Below are 21,002 nucleotides of genomic sequence, written 5' to 3' on the forward strand. Positions count from 1 at the left end.
ACAACTTCTATGTATACTTCTAAGGAGCCTAGAAAGAGACAAAGTCAGATTGGGCCTGGTATTCAAAAGATCCCAGCGGAACCTTTAGCCAGGATAGAGAAACTTGCTAAAGACCTCGACTTTGGGGTTTTCCCTTTGGCTCAAAGAGAAAAGTCTTTGTTCTCCCAGTACCATTCTTCCTAGAAAGAGGACAATACTGTGCTTTTAAGCAGAGGAAACCTATCTTCAGGCAAAATCGTTCACAGACTCCTTTTGCGTAAAATCAATAAAAGTAGAGGTGCTTTGGCTGAAGAAGGAGGTCAGAAGGACAGAACCACCCTCTAATTCAAATTTTGTGTGTTGTTTTTCCCAAGTTTCCTCTCCATAGAACCTCAAATGAAACTTGTAGCTCCTCTTAACATAGTATGAAAATTACTGGCTCGAGACAACTCAGACCACTTGAGACTCATTTTTCTTGATCTGAGGAAAAGTCACTCTTTATTATCTATTTTGTCTGATAGAACAAAGGAGAATATTGGAAACTCCAGGCTTGAATGTGCAGCTATTTTATTATATAGATTCCCCTAAAAACTGTAAAATTTCTGTTTATATACAACAATAACTAGCAACACACATATATTTCCAAATAAGGGAAAGAAAACTATGACTACACATATGTGTATGTTTACAGGATCAGTTATGCTTATGCAGAACAAGTAGATGTTTATGCTATATGATTGGGAAAAACTTCCTCAGACAAAATATACTTCTCACTGGCCCAGTTATATGTGTAGTCTCCCATTACCTATTCTTTTGGGTAATGGGAATTGTTGAAAAAGAAATAGCATCTGGGGGATGGCATATATTCTGCCATTATTGACCATTAATAGTTTACTTTAAATCAGTCCTCTGGAGAGCAAGATTGGGGGAGGATTGAAATATAGAACGGAGGAAATTCAAAGAAAATAGCAAGTATAGAGAATAAGTTGAATTGGGGGGTACATTATTTTGGCTGGATTTTGAAGTAAAAGGTTCTGACCAACTGCGGTGTGGCACAGGTTCATCCAAGACGGATATTTAAAGATCAGAACTGTACAGAAAGGATAGGGTTGCTAAGAAAATCTTTGTTGCTTTTGCAATTTTTTAACTACTTAAGAGTTTGTGTGAATATAATCTATATATAAAATTAGTAACCAATTGGCATTTGCATTTGAAAGTCAGTGAGAGAGAGATTGACTTGATGGCTTGAATCATACTCAAAATTTTCCAATGGTGTTGATGTGCTTCCCCATGAATCTTTTCACTTTTAACTTCTTTACTTCTTACTGGAATATCTAGGTTCTCTTTCTTAAAAATCAACTTAAGAAAGTGCCCCTAATATGCTGTTGACTGATCCATGAACTATATACTAGGAAATCATCTGCTTAATTGTATCTTATAATATTCCTCTGTTCAAAAAGCACTTTGTTGCACCTAAGAAACATATAGAATAGATCAATGGGCTAGCTAATGAGACGTAGGGACCTGTGGTTGGGTTGAAGGCGGTGAGTCTTTCTGTAATACTAGGCAGCTGGATAACAAAAAGAGGGCTTAAAAGGAGTTTGCTCTGTAATCCCAGCCCTGTGGGAGGCCGAGGCGGGTGGATCACGAGGTCAGGAGATCGAGACCATCCTGGCTAACATGGTGAAACGCCGTCTCTACTAAATACACAAAAAATTAGCCGGGCGTGGTGGCAGGTGCCTGCAGTCCCAGCTACTCGGGAGGCTGAGGCAGGAGAATGGCATGAACCCAGGAGGGGGAGCTTGCAGTGAGCAGAGATGGCGCCACTGCACTCTAGCCTGGGTGACAGACCAAGACTCCATTTCAAAAAAAAAAAAAGAGGGGGGGGGTCTGCACTGCATCCAGTGGGCAGTCAGTTAACTATTACAGTTTCAGCTATGTGGTTACTAAAACTGAAAGATAAACAACTGCTCCATGTCAGATAAATTTTATCTGCATACTTAAAATATGAAGCTTCCATAATGATTCAGAGATGAAGATAAAAATAAATAATAAATAAATAAATAAAAATAAATCCAGATGAGAAAGAAGAATAAAATGATATATTGCAAAGTTTTAAATGGCCATTAAACCTGAGCTATCAAATGGCTACCAAATGAAGTTTCATTTCTCATTTTATTTATAAACATTCATATAAAATTGCAAGGAGAAAAAAGGGAAAATCCTTGAACTCGTGTGAAAGACATTTTGTGCCGCGTATGTTGAATTACTATGAAGTATTCACCTGTCTTAAATGGGCTCTTTCTCCAGCCTCTGCATCATACATCTTAATGTCAGTAACATCTGCAACTGAATGGTAATATGGATCAGTGAAGATAATCACGAGTTAATAAGAGCTTCAAATTGTGCTTTGGCTAGTGTACACCCTTTAATGTATTTGAATAGTTGACCAGTGCAATTTTATCAAATGCTTCTGCTTGATCAAAAAGTGCTTGTGTATAAAATTAGCTGAGAATCTGAATTTTAAAAAATTACTAGCACAGTGGTTGTTTTGCTTCATGCAGTCCTCACCTTTTAGCTTTCTTTGGTGCTTAGATTTCAGCAGTCATCGTTTAAAGATCATTCTTGGCTTCTGTTGGAGTACATTGATGGTGAGGATGTGACCTTCCTCTTTTTTACTAAGTGTATGTACCACAAAGATGAAAAGACAAAAGGTGAAAAATCTCTGTTCTTTGCTCCATTGATAAATCTCAAGAGCATTGGGTCTTGTGGGGACACATTGACCTTTACTGTTTCTCTTTTTGTTGCTCTTTATTTATTTTGCTGCTAGAATGCGATTGGTCATGAAAAATAACCCAGGGGCGATGCGGTGGGTAGTGGAGAGAAGGAGGAGGAGTGACCTGGTTTTGATTAGTTAATTCAGATTAGGGAGTAAATTCTGATTTCACAGCTGCTGTTCAGGTTCAATGGCACTACCAATTTTTCCATTTCCAGTTCCCATATATAAAGCTGACAGTTTCCTCGGCTAGAACCCTTTTTTAATGCTCCTCTTTGGCAGAGGCTCTACCTTTCCCCCCATGATTTTCAGTAGCCTTCCTCCCCCATGCAGCTTTGCCAGAGCTACTCGGTCGTGAGCTTCAAATCTCCTGTAATTCCAGTCCTAGCAGGCCCTTAAAAATGTAGCAATGCACAGATGTGCAGTGAAAATTTTAAAATGTGCACTTTCTTTTAGGAATATGAACACTGAATATCACATAAACCTCTGATGTTCCCCTTGCCACCTTCTAGAGCTTAGCTAACCCTTCCTTCGGTGTTTATATTCATGGCTCTTAGGTACATGGTCGGCCGGCTTTTAGTTCTCACGCTTTCCCATCTCTTTTCTTCTATGCCAAATAGCTTACTGGTTTTATGATGTGGGCAGGGGCCAGTGAGGGAATAGTTTTAGTCCACAAGCTCCATTTCCAGTCATGGCCTGGGCTGAGTTTTAATATAGACCTTAGTTGAGACAATGTCTTGTTCTTCACAAAGCTCCCTTTTACAGTTTATATAAAGAAATGATAAACATCAAAAGATCAACAGTTCCCAAAGAAGCCAATATATAATAGTCATGCCCAGGAGCACTGTTATAACTGAAAACCTTAAAATGAGCATTGAATTGTAGCTTTGTTCCATTTTGCTTTTCCTCCCTATAATAGGGTCCCTTAAAAAGAAAGAGGAATAAAAAGAGGGAGGGAAGTTTGAGAATTGAGACTGCAATGAGTTTGATCATTTAGATGTAATGAAGCAAAGAAACAATTTTCAGTTCTGGAGGCTTTTTGTTGTTGTTCTTGGGAGTGGGTATGGATATATTGAAAAAGATCTTCTTGCAATCCAGTTGCAAAATAAGTCCTGCCATTTGAGTTGGTATTAACGTAACCAGGTGAAGTGAGTATTTTGTGCGTACGTGTGTGATGAGTCAATGAAAAACACTCTCTCAGGGGACTTCACATCCTTCGAAATTCCAAGAAGTAACGAGTCTAATATTTTTCTCTTGTTAAAGAAAAAACATTTGGAGTGTGTGTGCATCTTCCTCATTACAGAGTATTTATGAAATTAAGATTTCTCCTATTTTAAAGATGGGCAATCGTCCTTCCAATTGTGTGAAATCTTCATGTATTTCAGGGTTGTTGGGCCTTTAAAATGCCATTTCTTTTAAAAGCCTCAGTAAAGTGAGGGATTCTGACAATGACACTGGTTTAAATAATGCACTGGTAGCAGACGAGTTAATAGGCATGCAGAGCTGAGTGCATTTGCATTGTTCAGTGTCTGGCTTAGCTATGAGCTATAGGAGAGGGTTTCTGCATACAGGTTAGCTGGGTAGGCTGCATGTTATTGTCCGGAAGTAGTCATTGCTTCCAGGTTGGTGGGTACATATGTGAGTTGTTTTACTGTTTATTACATAAAGTATTTGTGAATTAACAGATTGTCTATCTGAGGTTGTGAGTTAATCCATGATTAAACTGATCAGGGCTTGAAAATACTGGATAAAAGGCACTGTTATGTTGCAATAGTCAAAACAAAGAAGTAAGATGAGGACTATTCTGCAGGAAATTCAGGCTAATGTCTTTCTATATGTCTACAGAGCAAAGCCAAAAAGCTAATACAAACCCAAACAGGCCAACCTGTTGTCATCATGGCTGAAAAAAAGGGGCATCAGTTCAGTGTTTAAGACTGGACTGGAAAGCAGGAGAGGCAGTTCTAGTTCCGGTTTTAGTGCCTCCCTTTTTATAGGGGCCTTCCTCAAAGGGTCACAGGCCAGCAGGAAAGCAAGTCATTTTTGGGTTTTGTGCCTTCTGTTTGTCTGTTATCTGTGAAATAAGGATGAAAACACCCTTTGTCATTCTGCTTCTCATTGGGCATTTGGATAGATGGATGAGACAATGAGTGTGAATCAGCTTTGAGTTCTTCAGTGGAGAGGTGCTCTAGAAATCCAAACTTACATGTATTGTTTCAGAATCTCAGCCATCTGCCATGATATGGATGGCTGTCAGCAAGCCACAGCACCTTCCCACACACTGAAACTGAGCACCCTCTAACCTGCCCGAAAGGCAACATTTAGCATCATTGTGGAGACCCACTTTAGGTATTGACACCTTGAAGTAAGATCCACTTAAGTGCAAGGTTAAAAATGGCTCTTTTTTCACATATCCTAAGTCTTCCACTTGTACAAATGAAAATAAGGAGATTTATGAAATGGCAATGCAAATCTTCATGCTAATCAACAGAGTTTAGAAAAAAATCAGCCAGGAGCCCTGAACATGCCAGTGGCAAGTGTACTGTTTCAGCCTGCAAGAGATAAAGTACACTGGTGCATATCGGTTAGTCTAATTTATTCAGTCTTTGCCATATCACAACCTTGTGTTTGATTTTCTTATAAACTAATAATTTCTTGAATGAATTAATACTGCTACAGCCACTAGTACCTCTACCTTGTAGAAGTTTTTTATTGTTGTGTATGCAACTAAATTGAAATATCTTTCACTTGAAATATTGACTTTAATATCTCATTTGAAAAATTCATGAAGCCTTTGATGTTAAATCCATACTCAATTTAGCCAAATGCCATTAGAATATGCAATATGCCTGAATACAGAAAGCATTATTGTCTGTGTTTCTGCAGAAGAATTACATTTTATGACTGTAACGTCAGGATCTTTTTTGGATTTGTGCATGAGGAAAAGAAAGGGAAAGGCAGCACATTAGATGCAAAATGAAAAGTGGTATTGATTAGGCTCTCATTTACCCACTCTCTGCTTCATTCCCTAAATGCATGGAAATAAGGGTTGTGCCACTGCAACTAACAATGCTCTATAATGAATGGAACAATCTTTAGAAAATTAGTGTGAGCATGTATGATAGTGCACAGATGTTGCTCGGAGTAACTGTCATACATTTCTTTTACATCTCCATTTACATAAGTCTCTTTATTTCCTAATAGTATCATAATAGAAACATGACAATAGTTAATGATTTCATAAAACATGTAATGTAAAGACTGTCAGAAAGGTAGAACGTTAATTGAAACCTATAGCTATACTGCATTAGAATTACATTTCCTAAATGAGTCATGTTAAAAATATCCCTCTTGTACCATGAAAGACAAAGACAGGTATTTTAAAACAACAACAACAACAACAAAAACAGAACTCACGCTTTCAGCAAATTAAAAATTCTCCCCCCAGTAAAACACAGACCAACGAACATTGCAAAATCCACTGCGTGCTAATAGAATGTTTTTTGCCTTTAGTAATTTATGGGCACTTTCCCCCATCTATCGATCACATTTTAAAAAGTAAGCTGCATTAACATTTTAGAGTATAATGGCTCCAGAAAATGTTTGATTTTTATCACTACTAAAACATCATCGTGGTGTGTGCTTTCGTGTTAGCTGGTGCAGGAAAGGTATACTTCTTTTTGAGTGAAAGGGCCTTCGTCACCATCCATGTTTATTCAGGTATCTCACGGTGCCCTGAAGGAAAGAGCTCAAGTGTCATGCTATGGACAGGCCACGCTGTTTTTAAGAGTACAAGAAATACATTTATGAAACGAGGGAGGAAAAAGAATGGAGCAGAGAAAAGACAGGAAATGGCAAGTTCCTTACGCGATGAGATAACTGACTAGCCAGAAGACTAAAGATCCTTTTGAGAGTCTTTGATGCAGTCCTTGAGCTCCAGGATGTTAGGCCCTGGGCTGCTGCCTGCTCTGTAGCACCATCTGCTGGTCAATCTGCAGTCTCTGTCAGCCTGGGTGGGGAAGTGAACCGCTCTGCTCAAGACAAAGGTCGCTACTGACTTCAGTGTTAACAATTTACTCCACGCTGATGGGGAAGGAACTATAGTTATGTTGCACAAGGCTAGTAGGAATGGGACTGGCTATACAGAATTTAACAAAGTGGTTACTCAAAACATCTTTTTAAAGGAAAGAAAGCAAAGACTTTTTTTTTCATGGAAAGTATAAGAATCCCATGGATTTTTAGAACAAGACTAAACCATCTGTGCAAGAAAATTTATGCTCACCTTGATCCTTCAACATCTTGTGTATCTCCCATTCTATTAAATTAAGGCATTACTGAAATATGTTTAAAATTGAGCGCCATCCATCATAGAGATTGAGTTAGAATATCTACATAATATTTACACATCTCAACAGGAAAAGTAATTTTTCTTTTCAGTAGTTATCATTTTTGAAAACCTGGGTTGACTTGTAAGCCACCGTCTGTCTCATCCCTTACAAAGCATTTCCTCAGCTGATGCATTTCACTGATTTGATCTCACTGATATGGTAATAAAATCATTGGTCACTCAGACACAGAGCTGGTAGCCATGTGTTGAATCACCTGCTGTTAATTCAGATAGAGGTATACAGATGGGACTCAGGGACCCAAATGTGTTAATCTGAGAAATCCCTCGGCGATATCCCATGGATTACAATATTGCTGAAATATCCAGTATATTACTGCAAGTTAAATACTTCTAGAATTAATTATTAAAAGTGTATTTACCAAGGTTTAGCAACTATTTAATATGTGTTGCTTCCCAATGGGAGATTAGCCTATCTAAGGGCTGTGGAATCCTGGGGACTTTGGAATTTATTTAACAAATGATAAGCAGCTGATTAAAAATAAATTAAATGCTAGTTAAAAGTATTTAGGGAGCTCGTTTAAAGTGTTTCATTAGTAAGGAGTTTCCCCATCCCCTCTTTATTGTTTTAGAATTATTAACCTTATATATTGGGGTAGAAAACAAGATGGCTACCAGAGAAGAACTGTGTGAATAACCATATTTCTTAACTACATTTTTTCTTTTCTGACAGTTTTGTTTTTTAAGGTGATTTGGACTTTTTTTCTTTTTCTGAGACAGAGTCTCGCTCTGTCACCCAGGCTGGGGTGGAGTGGTGCCATCACAGCTCACTGCAGCCTGGACCTCATGGGCTCAGCAATCCTCCCATCTCAGCCTCCTGAGTAGCTGGGATTACAGGCATGTACCACCATGCCCAGCTAATTTTTTTTTTTTTAATTTTTAGTAGAGATGGGATTTTGGCATGTTGGCCAGGCTGGTCTCAAACTCCAGGCCTCAAGTTATCCATCCTCCTCGACCTCCTAAAGTGTTGAGTTTACAGGTGTGAACCACTGCGCCGGTCCCTTAATAATTTTTTTTTTTTTAACCTCATGAAAATAGGTAACTTAATGCAACAGAAACTTGGAAAAAATTTTGGATAATAGATTTCCCAGTTACAGGCTGTTGTAGAATTCACCTATACTTTTTCTGTTTTTATCTTGAAATACGTATGTAAGTATCCCTGCCTATTTTCCAATTTTTTTTTTCCTAGAGCTAGAGTTCCCATAGTTAGTACAAGGAAAAAAACTCATTCTCTCTTATATAGTCATTCATAGAAAAAAATGTAAATCATAATTTATGACAAAATGATTTGAATTGTTCTTTCAGAGGTATTGAGTGCTTATTATTGTTATTTGCTAGCCATTATACTAGGCTCATTCACATACTTTCTTTTTGAATTCAGTTTTTAAGGAATTGCCACACTTACAACTTCATATGCATAGTATACACAATGCCAGTCTGCTTAAGTTTGAATCAGAAAAGTTCAAGAGCTCAGACCAACACTTATCTTTCCTTGTATGGAGTTTTCGGAGAAAACAATTATTTTGAGGCAAGCTCAGAAAAGCAATGGGTATTTTATGTCAAAACCAACCTGAAGACATGTTTAAAGATGGAACTATATGTTTTGTCTTAATACTTACATTATGTTTCATGTGCTTGAAATCAATATCTTTGTATCTAAGCTGTTGTTTTTGTTGTTGTTGTTGTTTTTTAAGTTTAAGTTCCTTGAGACTAAGTTCTCAGTCTTTGTATGATTAAAAGACATCCTGACTCAGGGCATTATGCTTAATACAAACTAGTTACAAGTAAAGATGACTTTGAACATGGAGCTTATTCGTGTTGATGTCTAAGTGCTATGAATTTGAAGGGAGGATTTGTTAGGCGGGGACTGAGTGGCTGTGGGGAGATGGGGCATAGTATAGAGATCAGGCTTTGATGAAGAGAAATGCTGGCTTTCAGGAGGAGACACTGACTCCTCCTTGTTATTCATCAGCATAGTCACAGCAGAGAAGGTTGCTGGGCTGAATGACAGAGGTATGTTTTTAGATGTCTAGTAGGACCAGATAACAAATTAGAACTATCCAGGTACACATCTTACGAAAAAATACAGCAGATACACCAGATTTATTCAAACAGGAATTTGTGCTATTGGCCAAATATAGACCAAACAGCAAATGGTGACCTGAAATAGGAACTAGCATTTTTGGTAACAGAAATCTCTCCAGCACCAAATCCTGGATAGATAAAGTGCCAGTAAATAGGAGAACCTGATCACAATTCACAGTCTGAGATTGACTTGTGTGGCTTGTGGTTAAGAGCTGAAAGTCATTGATAATAATTGAGTCATTTTATCTTAAGGATCAGGGATAATCAACCTAAAAGACAAAAGGAGTTGCCATCTTCATTTATCAGTCAGATCTTGGGACCGGGGGACACAGCCACTTACGGTTCCTGCATGAGGCAACTCCAAAGGAAAATGTAGCATTTACCCAAATCCTGAAGATAAATGTATGTAAAGTGAAGCTCCCACAGTTAATATGGGTAGATTTACCACTACTGGAGAAGTGAATAAAATCAAGTGAAAAGTAGAATGCGTCCTGGCTGTGCTCCTTAGCCATGGCCACTGGTCAGGTGGCAGCTGTGGTCTTTATGTTACTAGCAAAGGCTTTGAAACCTCTCCTGGATCATCTCCCACCCTCATGACTCCCTGAGCAATGCTGATAACAACTAGCCAAGTGACTGATGCTGCTGCTGAAATTACCTCTTTGGTCTCACACAGAGCCATCCTCAATCCATGGAGAACGGCCAGCATGTCTGGAGAGATGGCACGTTATGGACTGAATGCATCCCATTGTACATTGGGGTTGCATTAGTTCACAGGAGACCTTCCAGTAGGAAGAATGTCTGATCATATTTTATGCTGCCAGGCAGTATTGGTAAATACTGGAGTCTTGTCTGGAGGTGGGACTCTTAGAAGTTGTCTTTTATGCTACAGAAGCGTTTCGGTTTATGACAGCTAAAGAGCCTGATACTGAGTACCTGGTTGTGGTAACTATAGATGTGTACCTATAATTTTCATAATGTTCATGTCTAGAATTGTGAGAAAACCGCACATGCTGAGTATATGTTCAGGGCATTTAACTCATAGTGGGATTATTCCTTATGAAAGCCTTTTCTAATATGGAAAAAAAAATCTCTTTTTGGTGCATTGGCACCAGGGCCAATCCATTTCCAATTCCTGAAGCTAAGAAGACCAAAAATATTATTTTCTGAAACAGAAGATGTTTATCTTAAACCGCTGGAGAATGTGGAATTTGGCTCAAAGGGTATGGCTTTCTCTAATCAAGACTCATATCTCTTAGTACTCTAAACTTAGCCTATTGCTTGGGAAAGTAAAGATGAAAAGGGATGTTCAGTGAATACAGTCCACAATGTTGGAGTGTTGGAGTATTATATAGGCCATTGAGAAAACACAAAATAATTACTGATGATAGCTAACATTTAGTACTTTCTATGTGCTTGGCATAGTACTAAGTTTTTGCATACATGACCTAATTTATTTCTCCTAATTATCTATGAAGTAGGTACTGTTATTTTTGCATATTTTTCAGATGAATAAACCCAATTCTTAGAGTGGTTAAGGAAATTGTCTAAGTTTGTTCAGCTGGTAAGTACAGAGCTGCTTCTGACTTTAGATTTATCTGATTCCAGGGCTCAGTTTCTTCACTTTGAGTGTTTATGTAGTGAGAAGATCATTATATGGAATGTTAATGCTATAGGGAATTGAAGGCAATAAGGTCAAAAAAGTGTTAACTTAAACTATATTTAAGAATTCCAAAGATATGAAGACTTGTGACAGTTATGTACTACCCACCTCCCCAATTTAAGATACAAAGCTTACCTACTGATAGAGGGTACCCCTCTCTGATGGCTTTGCCCTACCTACCCTCTAGGAGGTAACTGTGATAATGAATTTGGTTGGTGCATTTTCTTATACTCTCTCTCTCTCTCTTTCTGTGTGTGTGTACTTAAAGAATGTACCTTATTTTCTGCATTGCTTTTGATCAGGTTCTGATATGGGAATTTTTTTGGAAGTTAGAAAGAAGGAGCCTAGAGAGAAAATGGAAATCATACAACTCGTCTCTTATGAGAGTGTGTTGTGCAACATAAAGTTTGTTTTAAAGAATTGGGGTACCTTCCTCAGGACTGTGTGAAAGATCTAAGCAACTTTGCCAGCATACTTTCAGGGAACATGTTTCTGAACCACAAGTACACAAAACAGACCTTGAAACGCTTACCCTTTCCTGTAACCAGGGGCAGAATGGAATTTGCCCTCTTGTCTGCACTGTGTAACTGTCAGAATGACTCATTTTCTTTGATCCTGTGTTTTCTGTCATTTGGACAGTGTACCCCAAGAAGTTAAAATCATCATCCTTGCTTGGCGCACTGTGGCAGCTGCCTGCCTGGTGGCTTCTGGTAGTTCCGTGAAACGTGTGGGCAGAAGAACAGAAGGGCTGAGAAAGGAATAGAGTGACTGGAATAGCATTCGCCGGCAGAATGTTTGTAGCTGAAGGTGGAGCATATCCAGAGGACACTGTTAGGAATATTTTAAAATCACAGGTGCACTTCTGCTCCATGCAGTTTAAAGGCACACAGCAAATGCAATTTGTGTAACTGTTTCACAAAGTGGCTAGATGGCTTCCTTATTTCTAAATTGGAGTTCTTGTGGGCCCTCCGTAGGCAAAGGGAAGGTAAGCTGGGTCTCCTTCTTGCAAGAATGAATGAGTGTAAAGCAACTCTGTTTCCCCAGCACCTGGAAAGAGCCTGTAGGAACTCAAGAAAGGTTTTTTGAAGAAATGAATAAATAGAAATGTCATGTTTTCCCACTTGAGGCTAACTCAATTGTGCAGAAATTTTTACTCATGCCTGTTAACCCCACCACAGTTACTTGGTTCAGCTGTGAGGCAGGACGTGATTGCTTCATGCATAGGTGGATTCTGAGCTACTTTCAGAGGCGAGAGGAAAGAACTTCCTGTGCCTATGCTTTTCATTGATTTACTAAAATCTGAAATGCCACCTGAGGAATGTTTTTAAAAGAACAGAAGAAAGAAATAAAAAGAAACCTCCTAAAAAAAAGTGGTCCAAAGTTTTAAAATTATGTATCATATCTGTAAACTTTTTTGAGTACTTATCCCCAAATATGCACATTTATTGATTTATATATTATCTATGTACTATTGCATAAATATGTTAATACCTAATAGAACATATGCAAATATTTTAAGAAGGAGACAAACCTGAAATAAAAATATTTTATTTATAAGGGTACGGAACCTTTTGCTTTCATAAAGATTATTATTATGACTATGATTAGTTATAATTCAAACTGTTTTTTCATCTCGGTGTAATATTTTTGTGACATTACTTCTAGGTCTAAATTCAGTTTATTTTAAAATTTTGTTTTAAAGGCTATTACAGCTAAAAATAATATTTTATCAAAGTATATGGGTATCATGTAAAAAGGCATTGTGGCTGCATTTACGAATTTGTGATACCCAGATTTGGGTCTCCTCCATCACTATAAGGCATTTGTGTGGCTCCTTGGAAAGCTAATGCCCATCTTCCCTGGTGTCAATCAGTTGTCTTTGCAAACTAATTACAAGGTATACATTATGTATTTTTAACAAATGAATTTAAATCCCTCTGAGAATTTTGATCTGGAAGGTTTTTAAGCAGGTTATAATATTCTGTTTTCAAGTTGTTAAGAAGTATGAAGACGTGGTGACAGACACATCATCTTTAGTAGCAAAATCATTTTTACAATGGAAATGATTCTTAATACCAATTTAAAAATATTCTTTCTGTAATCCAAGTTTTAGTTTTAAATACACTGTTTCTCATCCATGATTAAAACATTAAGTTAAACCTTAAAGGCCAGATTAAGTACATAAGTCAGTTAATATATGCCCCTTGTCTTTTTGCAAAAGAAAATGCACACATATTTAAATGTCACAAGATTTTTCTACTTCTTGTTCATGAGATAAACACCTAACCACTGTGATACAAAAGATCTTTGTGGCCCTTCTCTATCTCATTAACAAGAATGGTAAATATTTGACTATATTTTAAAAGCTTTGTGGTTGTCATGGTTGTCGTTATTCCTAAAGGACTTTGACACTTCAGCTTCAATTTCTTTTTTTTTTTTTTCTTTTGAGCCTGAGTCTTGCTCTGTTACCCAGGCTGGAGTGCAGTGGCAGATCTCGGCTCACTGCAACCTCCACCTCCTGGGTTCAAGTGATTCCCCTGCCTCAGCCTCCCGAGTAGCTAGGACTACAGGCACCCACCACCACGCCCGGCTAATTTTTTGTATTTTTAGTAGAGATGGGGTTTCACCATGTTAGCCAGGATGGTCTTAATCTCCTGACCTCGTGATCCACCTGCCTTGGCCTCCCAAAGTGCTGGGATTACAGGCGTGAGCCACTGCGCCTGGCCCAGCTTCAACTTCTTTGCCCATGAATGATACCAATAAAGAGTTTTCAGACACAGATTTTGAAATCTTACTCATTTTGTGTGGTTTAGTTTAGTTATAACTTGGTAGCATAATACACAAATCCAGTCAACTGTGAGCAGCCTGGCGACCTGAAGGCACCCTGCCACTATTCTACACTGTGGACTCTTGTTCTTTTTTCAGGTCACTTTCATGTAACTTATGTGACATATGACCACTTAAAAGGCAGGCTGGGTAACAGTGGCTGAGTGAATCTATATTAAATATCAGTGAACCTTTTAATTTTTGTGCAAGAAAAATACATATGAGTAAAAGAGCTAAGATTTTTCTTCTCTGAGTATATCACCGTATGCATCCCAGATTAAAAACTGCCTTTACAGCCTTGATCCCCATTATAATGTGAATCTCCTTGGGTGATGAAAGTACTTGAAGTAATTATGTCACTCAGAATGATTTAATTCAACTTTATTAAAAACAGATTTTGATTGGGCAAAAACTTGAGTGAAGTAAATAGCCTTGGCCCTTGATGGTGGTTGATAATTACTGGGATTCAAGGGGTGATGGAGAAAATAATGTAAAAACCTTGAAAGCTAAGAGAATAAAACACAATTTCTCATGTTTTACAACATTCTTTCTTCCTACTTTTGTGAGAATGCAGAACTGTATGTAGTCCAGGGCAATGCAGCCACCACTGTTGTTTTCTCCTTCTATTCCAGAGTACAGCTGTGTACTGGGTCCACCAGACAGAAAGATCTTAGCCAAGGCAAGGCCACACTTCAAGCTAGAGCCAGGACATGGCCCCTGGCAATGGCCAAGGTGTTTAGTCAAAGCACAGGTGGTTGGGATCCAAGGGTGGTGTCATCCCATGGATGGCTGGTTGCTACCCTGGATTATGAATATAGCCTGACATTCATTTGGATGTCTAAAATCTAAGTGTTCAAGTAGCTTTTCTGGGCTATGCCATTTTCCAGTGGGAGATATTGAGGTAGCTTTTTAGTTTAAACATATTACAGTAATGTTCTACACCAGGTTAGTGGGAAAACCAGTGTTTTTAAAGACCTATAAATCTTTTCACTGAAAGCTGTTTGGAGTTGGTAGCTTTCTTCCTCTTATACTATTTTAAGCCTGGCAGCAGAAGAGGTGGATTCTACTTTATCCCCATAATTATTTTAATTTCTGGGCTGATGGTGCCATCACTTTCTCCCTCAACTTTTTCCTGTTTTCCTTCACATCATTCTCTGCTGAAATGGTACCACCAGACCCAGGGAGTCACTACCAGTGGCTGACATCTTTATGATCATTCACAAATGATCACGATCACCAGTGATCAACACTGAATAATGCAATAAGATCATGTTTCTTTTATTTCATTCTGTTTTTAGAGACAGAGTCTTACTCTGTTGCCCAGGCTGGAGTGCCGTGGTGTAATCATGGCTCACTGCAGCCTCAACGTCCTGGGCTCAAGCCATCTTCCAGCCTCAGCCTCCAGAGTAGTGGGACTATAGGCATGTGTTACCAGACCCAGCTAACTTTTGAATTTTTTTGTGGAGATGGGGTCTTACTATGTTGCCCAGGCTGGTCTTGAACTGTTGGCCTCAAGCTATCCTCCCGCCTCAGCCTGCCAAAGTGCCAGGATTACAGACGTGAGCCACTGTCCCTGGCTTCATGGTTCCTTTATATCTGACATTTAGAGGAATAACATAGACATTGTATAATATGATGTTTCAGAGCACATGTGTCTTTCAACATCTATTTATTCTTCTCTGGAGAAAACATGTTCTCTCTTGCTAAGTAAAATACATCTATATTCTGTAAATCCTGAATGCCACATCAGCTTATGTTACACCCCATGAGATGAAAAACACCACAATGTGGCACATGTAAGATAAAGCCTGTACTCCATTTGTGCTTAGTTTGATGCTGATGGATGAAAACTTATTAGAGGAATTCACTCACCATGCTTGGAGACTTTGCTGTTAACAGTTTTCCGTATCTCATTTTTCTGATGTGATTCTTATTTTAGAGACTTCAGACTAGATGATGGAAGACTGGGGAAGAATTCTACCCCCAAATCCCCCCAAACTTGTACACTTTTTATATTGCTGTAACTCATAGGTGAAAGTGGGTGGTGGAGAGAAACAGTACATTATCAAGTCACCATCTTTTACAGAATACAAATAAGCCACTCTGACTACAATGGCCTTCTATCAATTTAAAGGTACCCATGATTTACAGAAATGAATTCTATAAAATGTTCTTAACTGGAGTATGGCCAGTCTCTGTGAAAATTATTGATTGTGGAACTCTAAATAAACATATATGTAGGACTTTTAAATATGATAGCACTGTTTTTATGAAGAACTCAGAGGTTTAGCAAATTCGACCATTGACTATACTCTAGAATTCAGGAAAACATGGCAAGATCTTCCCAGCTGTGTGGAAAACAGCTTCCCAAAAGCACATATAATATACTTCATAGGAGAACATGGCACTGCTCTCAGAACCTCATATTGTAGACCACTGGGTATACAATAAGGCATTTTGTGAGAAACACCGGGAACATACTGATAACAGATAATGAACAGCAATAAAAAGAAGGAGATGAAGAACTATTAGAGATGAGTATGATAATTTGATGGGACCTAATAAAAGCAAAAGTGGTCCCCTAAAGCATAATACAATTATTTTCATGATGGTGATTTTGAATAAATAAGAATGGGTTAAATTATGCTCATTTCACTCTGTTGGAGAAAGCAGATGATTATGCAAAATATTTTTTCTAAGTTCTTTCAAAAAGGATTAAATAGTAGTAATTTGAACTTATTGAGCATTTACTATGAAACAATTATCTAAGAGCTTTTTAATGCATTGTCTCATCAAATCCTCAGAAAAAGATTATGAAGAGTTACCATTATTATTTCCATTTTACAGATGAAGAAACAGAGGCAAAAATTCATTAAGTTGCCCAAGATGCAGCCAGAAGTAGACTCAGATCGTCCATGTTTCATCACTGTGTCATACCTGCCCAATTAAGATAAATAAGTATTGCTACTTAAAATAAAAATCTCAGTTGTCTGAAAATTTTACTTGTATGAATCCTGATGATGCAGTATAAAATGAGACACTTATGCATATATTAAAATAGCTTTAATTATAACTAGGCTCCAATTATGTTACCTAGTAAAGTCTTTGCTGAGACTTTCTTTAGTGATAGATAAGAATGTTTTACAATTAAAACTTTATTTTCTGTAGGTGGAGGTTTACATATAGCATGAAGATACCTTCAAGGTTGACAATTTGCTGTCAAGATACTTAGAATATTGAATCTATCCTGGAACTTTAAATTTAGGAAATCATTAAGTCTTGTTTATGTTATTCCTTTGCTTCGCAAAAATATTTTTTTACAGACAGTACAAAGGTAAACTTTAGCTTTGCTCCTGTCAGAATTATCTACTTTCTAATTAGGGGAGCCTGATTTAATGAGGTTTTCCTAAGTAGTTTGGATAAGCCTTGGATGACTGACTTTAAGTAAGTGATGTGGTTTTTTAAAAAAAGAAACTAGTTAATCATTTGTTGCTTTCATAATTGATCAATCCAGCATTTCTTGTACAGCTAGGTAATTAGGCATTTGTAACAGACACTATGGGACTATGCAATGGGGGACGAGAAAGGAGAGCCCAAAAGGAAGTAAGCAAGCTATTGTGCTTCCTCACTCCTCTACAGGCTGGAAGGGGCAGGGGAGTCCCAGCAGCCACAGCCAGAGCCCACCTTTGCATGTTCATCATCCAGCCAGGATCCTGTTGACCACCTCTGCTAAATATTGGAGCTTGTTCCCAGATTAGTGTTATCAATTTGGCGAGGTTAGCGGTAATACTAGCTGCCAGCGCAGTTGCATTTCTGCATACCCTCTTTGCATGTACATGAGACCATCGAAGCCACTAAAAGTCAGGGTGAAGATGGCCATTCAAAAATATATCAGTTACCACATTATTTCAAGATGATGAAGGAAACTGCAAAGTAGAATAACCTGGATGCTTGTAAGTTTATCAGAATTGGTTGAATTCAAGTAAATGCTTTGGAAGTTATAGAACAAGCAAACAAAATGACAATGGTGACAAATGAGTAGTTGATTTAACTTATTTCAATCCGAATATCTGTTAGTCATCTTCCTGAATTTCAATTAAAAGTATGTCTAGAAAGCAAATATGCTCTGGGCTTCTCAACTTTTTATACATCCATGGAATACACTAACTTCAAAAGGCAATGCCTTTAGGGGGAGCCTGGTTTGGTAGCTTGGAGGGTTTATTTTGAACACACAAAAGACAGTCCAACACAAACTGCAAGTCAGCCACCATACTTATAAACATGTGTTCCCATAACCCATTTCTTTTAATGAGTAATGAATTACCTCCTGTTTTCCTGAACTTCAGCCTTTTTCCAAAGGGCTATGCAGAAAAGTGCATTGATGTGGAACAACAAGGTAAGATGAGACAGTCTGTTCAACCCATGTTATTAAAAAAATTGGTTCACCTTTTTGATTCTGTGTCATTGTAGTTTCAACCATTCATTTGTTCAATAAGCAGTTTGGTATGTTCTGAGAAATAATGAATATTGATCAGAAAATCGATCACTTATTAAGAAACAGAGGAAGGGAAGTTGTTTATCCAATCAATTGTAATTTTTGATTTGTTATTTGTATTTTTCAATTTCTTCCACCCCTCCTTGAGGCTCTCTTTCTCTCAGGAACACCAAGGTAAAGGCATGGAGACACTTGCTGAAACTTCTGAAAGAGCACAAAACCCAGTGTATTCATTATAGATCATGCTGGTTGAAATAGGCAATAATAAAAGAGAATGTGAGTGAGAACTTCAGACACACTGCCTCTTGCACCTGTGGCTATTCAGCTGAAACTTTATATAGTAATAGGATTTTCTAAAAAGGATGTGTGCTTACTGCTCATGACATGTAAGCTAGCTGGGTTTTGCTTTAAAAGACAAAACAGTTGCACAGGATTTAAATGTCTACAAGCTAACAAAGATTTTGAGCACACCAGGAAAGAAAGTTTGATTACTTTGGATATATATATGAGACTTGTTCTGATTTTTTAAAGGCTTTTGGTACAATAGAAGGGAAATTTACTCTTTAGAATTTTTGGAAGCTGTAACAATAAAATGTGCTCTGTTGAGGCAGGTTTCAGTTAACTAAGTGATGAAATGTGTTGATGGATCTAACATGGGATAGAAGAAGTGGGAAAAGTCACATATATCCTTCATGATCCTGGGAAAAGGGATCACTGTCCTCTTGTGGAAAATATTGATGAGGACTTTGATAAGCCCTCTGGGGAAAGATTGAGTGAATCCTCCTATAAAGCAGCAGGCCTGATAACCACTCTAGATGTCCGAGTTAAAACAAGGGATGAATCAGGTGCAACCTCAGAGCACATGTTTCTAATTTCATTTTTCATATATGTGAAAAACTAGGACTTGAAACCAATGTATAAACTAATCTCATTCCTGGCAGAACTGTTTCCAACTTTTTGCCCTTTTCCCACAGTGCATCTACAGTAGAGAAACTGTAACTACATCCCCAAGTGGCTAATTAACTTTCCTTGGGATTTGTGAGCACCAGGTGAATATATTGCTCATGCTCATACTTCATCTGAAATGCGATTTTGAATATCCCTCTAGCTGACTGCAGACACTAATGAAAATTGCCTCTTTCTTTCTCTCTTTTTTCCACCCTGTTTTCCAACCTTCTTAAGATCAGAGCCCTTCATTCACAGCATGGAGTAGTGGGTTTAATTTCCAGCTAAAGTTTCAAGTTTAGATGTTTAGTGGATATCTTGATAGCTGCAAAAGCTGGCAATCCCTTTTTGAAAAACTAAAAGGATTGCCTGTTTATTTTACTAGTTGACATCTTCTTGCAGTTGTCTTAAGATGATTAAACATTTGACTTTCATCTGCTTTTACCTCTTACCTTTGAACTTTTCCTTTTTAAACTGGTATTCATTTTAGTTGGTTCAAATGCCTCCTTGACGTAAACGAAAGTTCTTTCTGCTGTACCACAGGAGTGAGATCTAATATGTAAGGTGATTTTAATTTTAGGAGTATTGTATCATTGTCCACTGGACTGTTATGACCATCTTTTCAAGTGACTCTTTTTATTAAACTGCTCCATGTCTTTTTTTTCTTCTTCCACCTTATTTGTTTTCTTCTTCTCTTTTACTTTTCCTCTCACAGAGCCAGTTATTACTTGTCTCTTACATCTTCAGCAACTCAGTGCTCTCTGGAGCTGTACCTTTTGCCTGCAAACCGTGGGTCTCTTTCTCTCCTTATAAACCTTCATTGGAAGCCCATCCCACCATTTATCTGCCCCTGCCCTACAAGCTAAGGTCTTATATTCTCAACTTTCCTTCTATGACAAACTCCAAGTAAAGGTAACTAATACCTGCCACCTTATTTTTTAAAACACTGCTGTATAATTTCTAGAAAGTGGCTCTCAGGTTTCCTGCTTTCACTTCATCATTTACACTGGTTTATGACCTTGCCTGCGCTTTTAGAAAGAAATAATGATTATCTTATTCCCAAATTTTTAAATATCTTTTAAATCTATGAGTTATATGACTTATCTGCAGCATTTGGTATTTGTGGCCACACCATCCTCATTTATTCATTCAAAAAACATTTATTGAGTGCCTAGTATATTCAGGCACTGTCCTAGGTACTTGAAATCTATGGATGAATAAAGCAAATAAAAATTTCTGCCCTTATACATTACAGGAAAAATATAGCCAACAAGGAATTGACATATAAATAAAAACCATATTATCTAATTAAAATCACCATCAATTGTAAGACTTATGGGGCTGGCGCTTATATGACCTTACCTCTTTTTGAACCCTAGATGTCTCACTTGAGAATTCAAGGAAAAGGGGATAGCGGATGTAAAGGTCCAAATGCAGGAATGTGTCTGATAGGTTCTAGGAGGAGGAGGAGGAGGCGGCCATGATAGAGTGGAGCAAGAAGACAAAATCAGAGTGGTTCCTGGCCAGATCACATGGGACTTATGGTTATCAATTGTAAGGACTTTGGCTTTGAAAGACTTGAGAGCATGTGAAGGCTTTTTGAGCAGAGAACTAATGTGATCTGCATGATGTTTTAAAAGCCCCACTCTGACTGCCGTGCTGGGTTTCGAACATTAGAGGCAGAGCGGAAGCAGAGATTATTGCAGCAATCTTAGGCAAGATGGCCTGGACTGGGCTGGTAGAAATGACAAGAGTGAAGGGTGGTCAGACTGAGCTATTTAGAAGGGTGAGTCAACCTGATTTGATGATGGATTGGATGTGGGGTGTGAGAGAA

This window comes from Pongo pygmaeus, chromosome 1 (assembly GCF_028885625.2).
Source record: "Pongo pygmaeus isolate AG05252 chromosome 1, NHGRI_mPonPyg2-v2.0_pri, whole genome shotgun sequence".
Classification (NCBI taxonomy): Eukaryota; Metazoa; Chordata; class Mammalia; order Primates; family Hominidae; genus Pongo; species Pongo pygmaeus.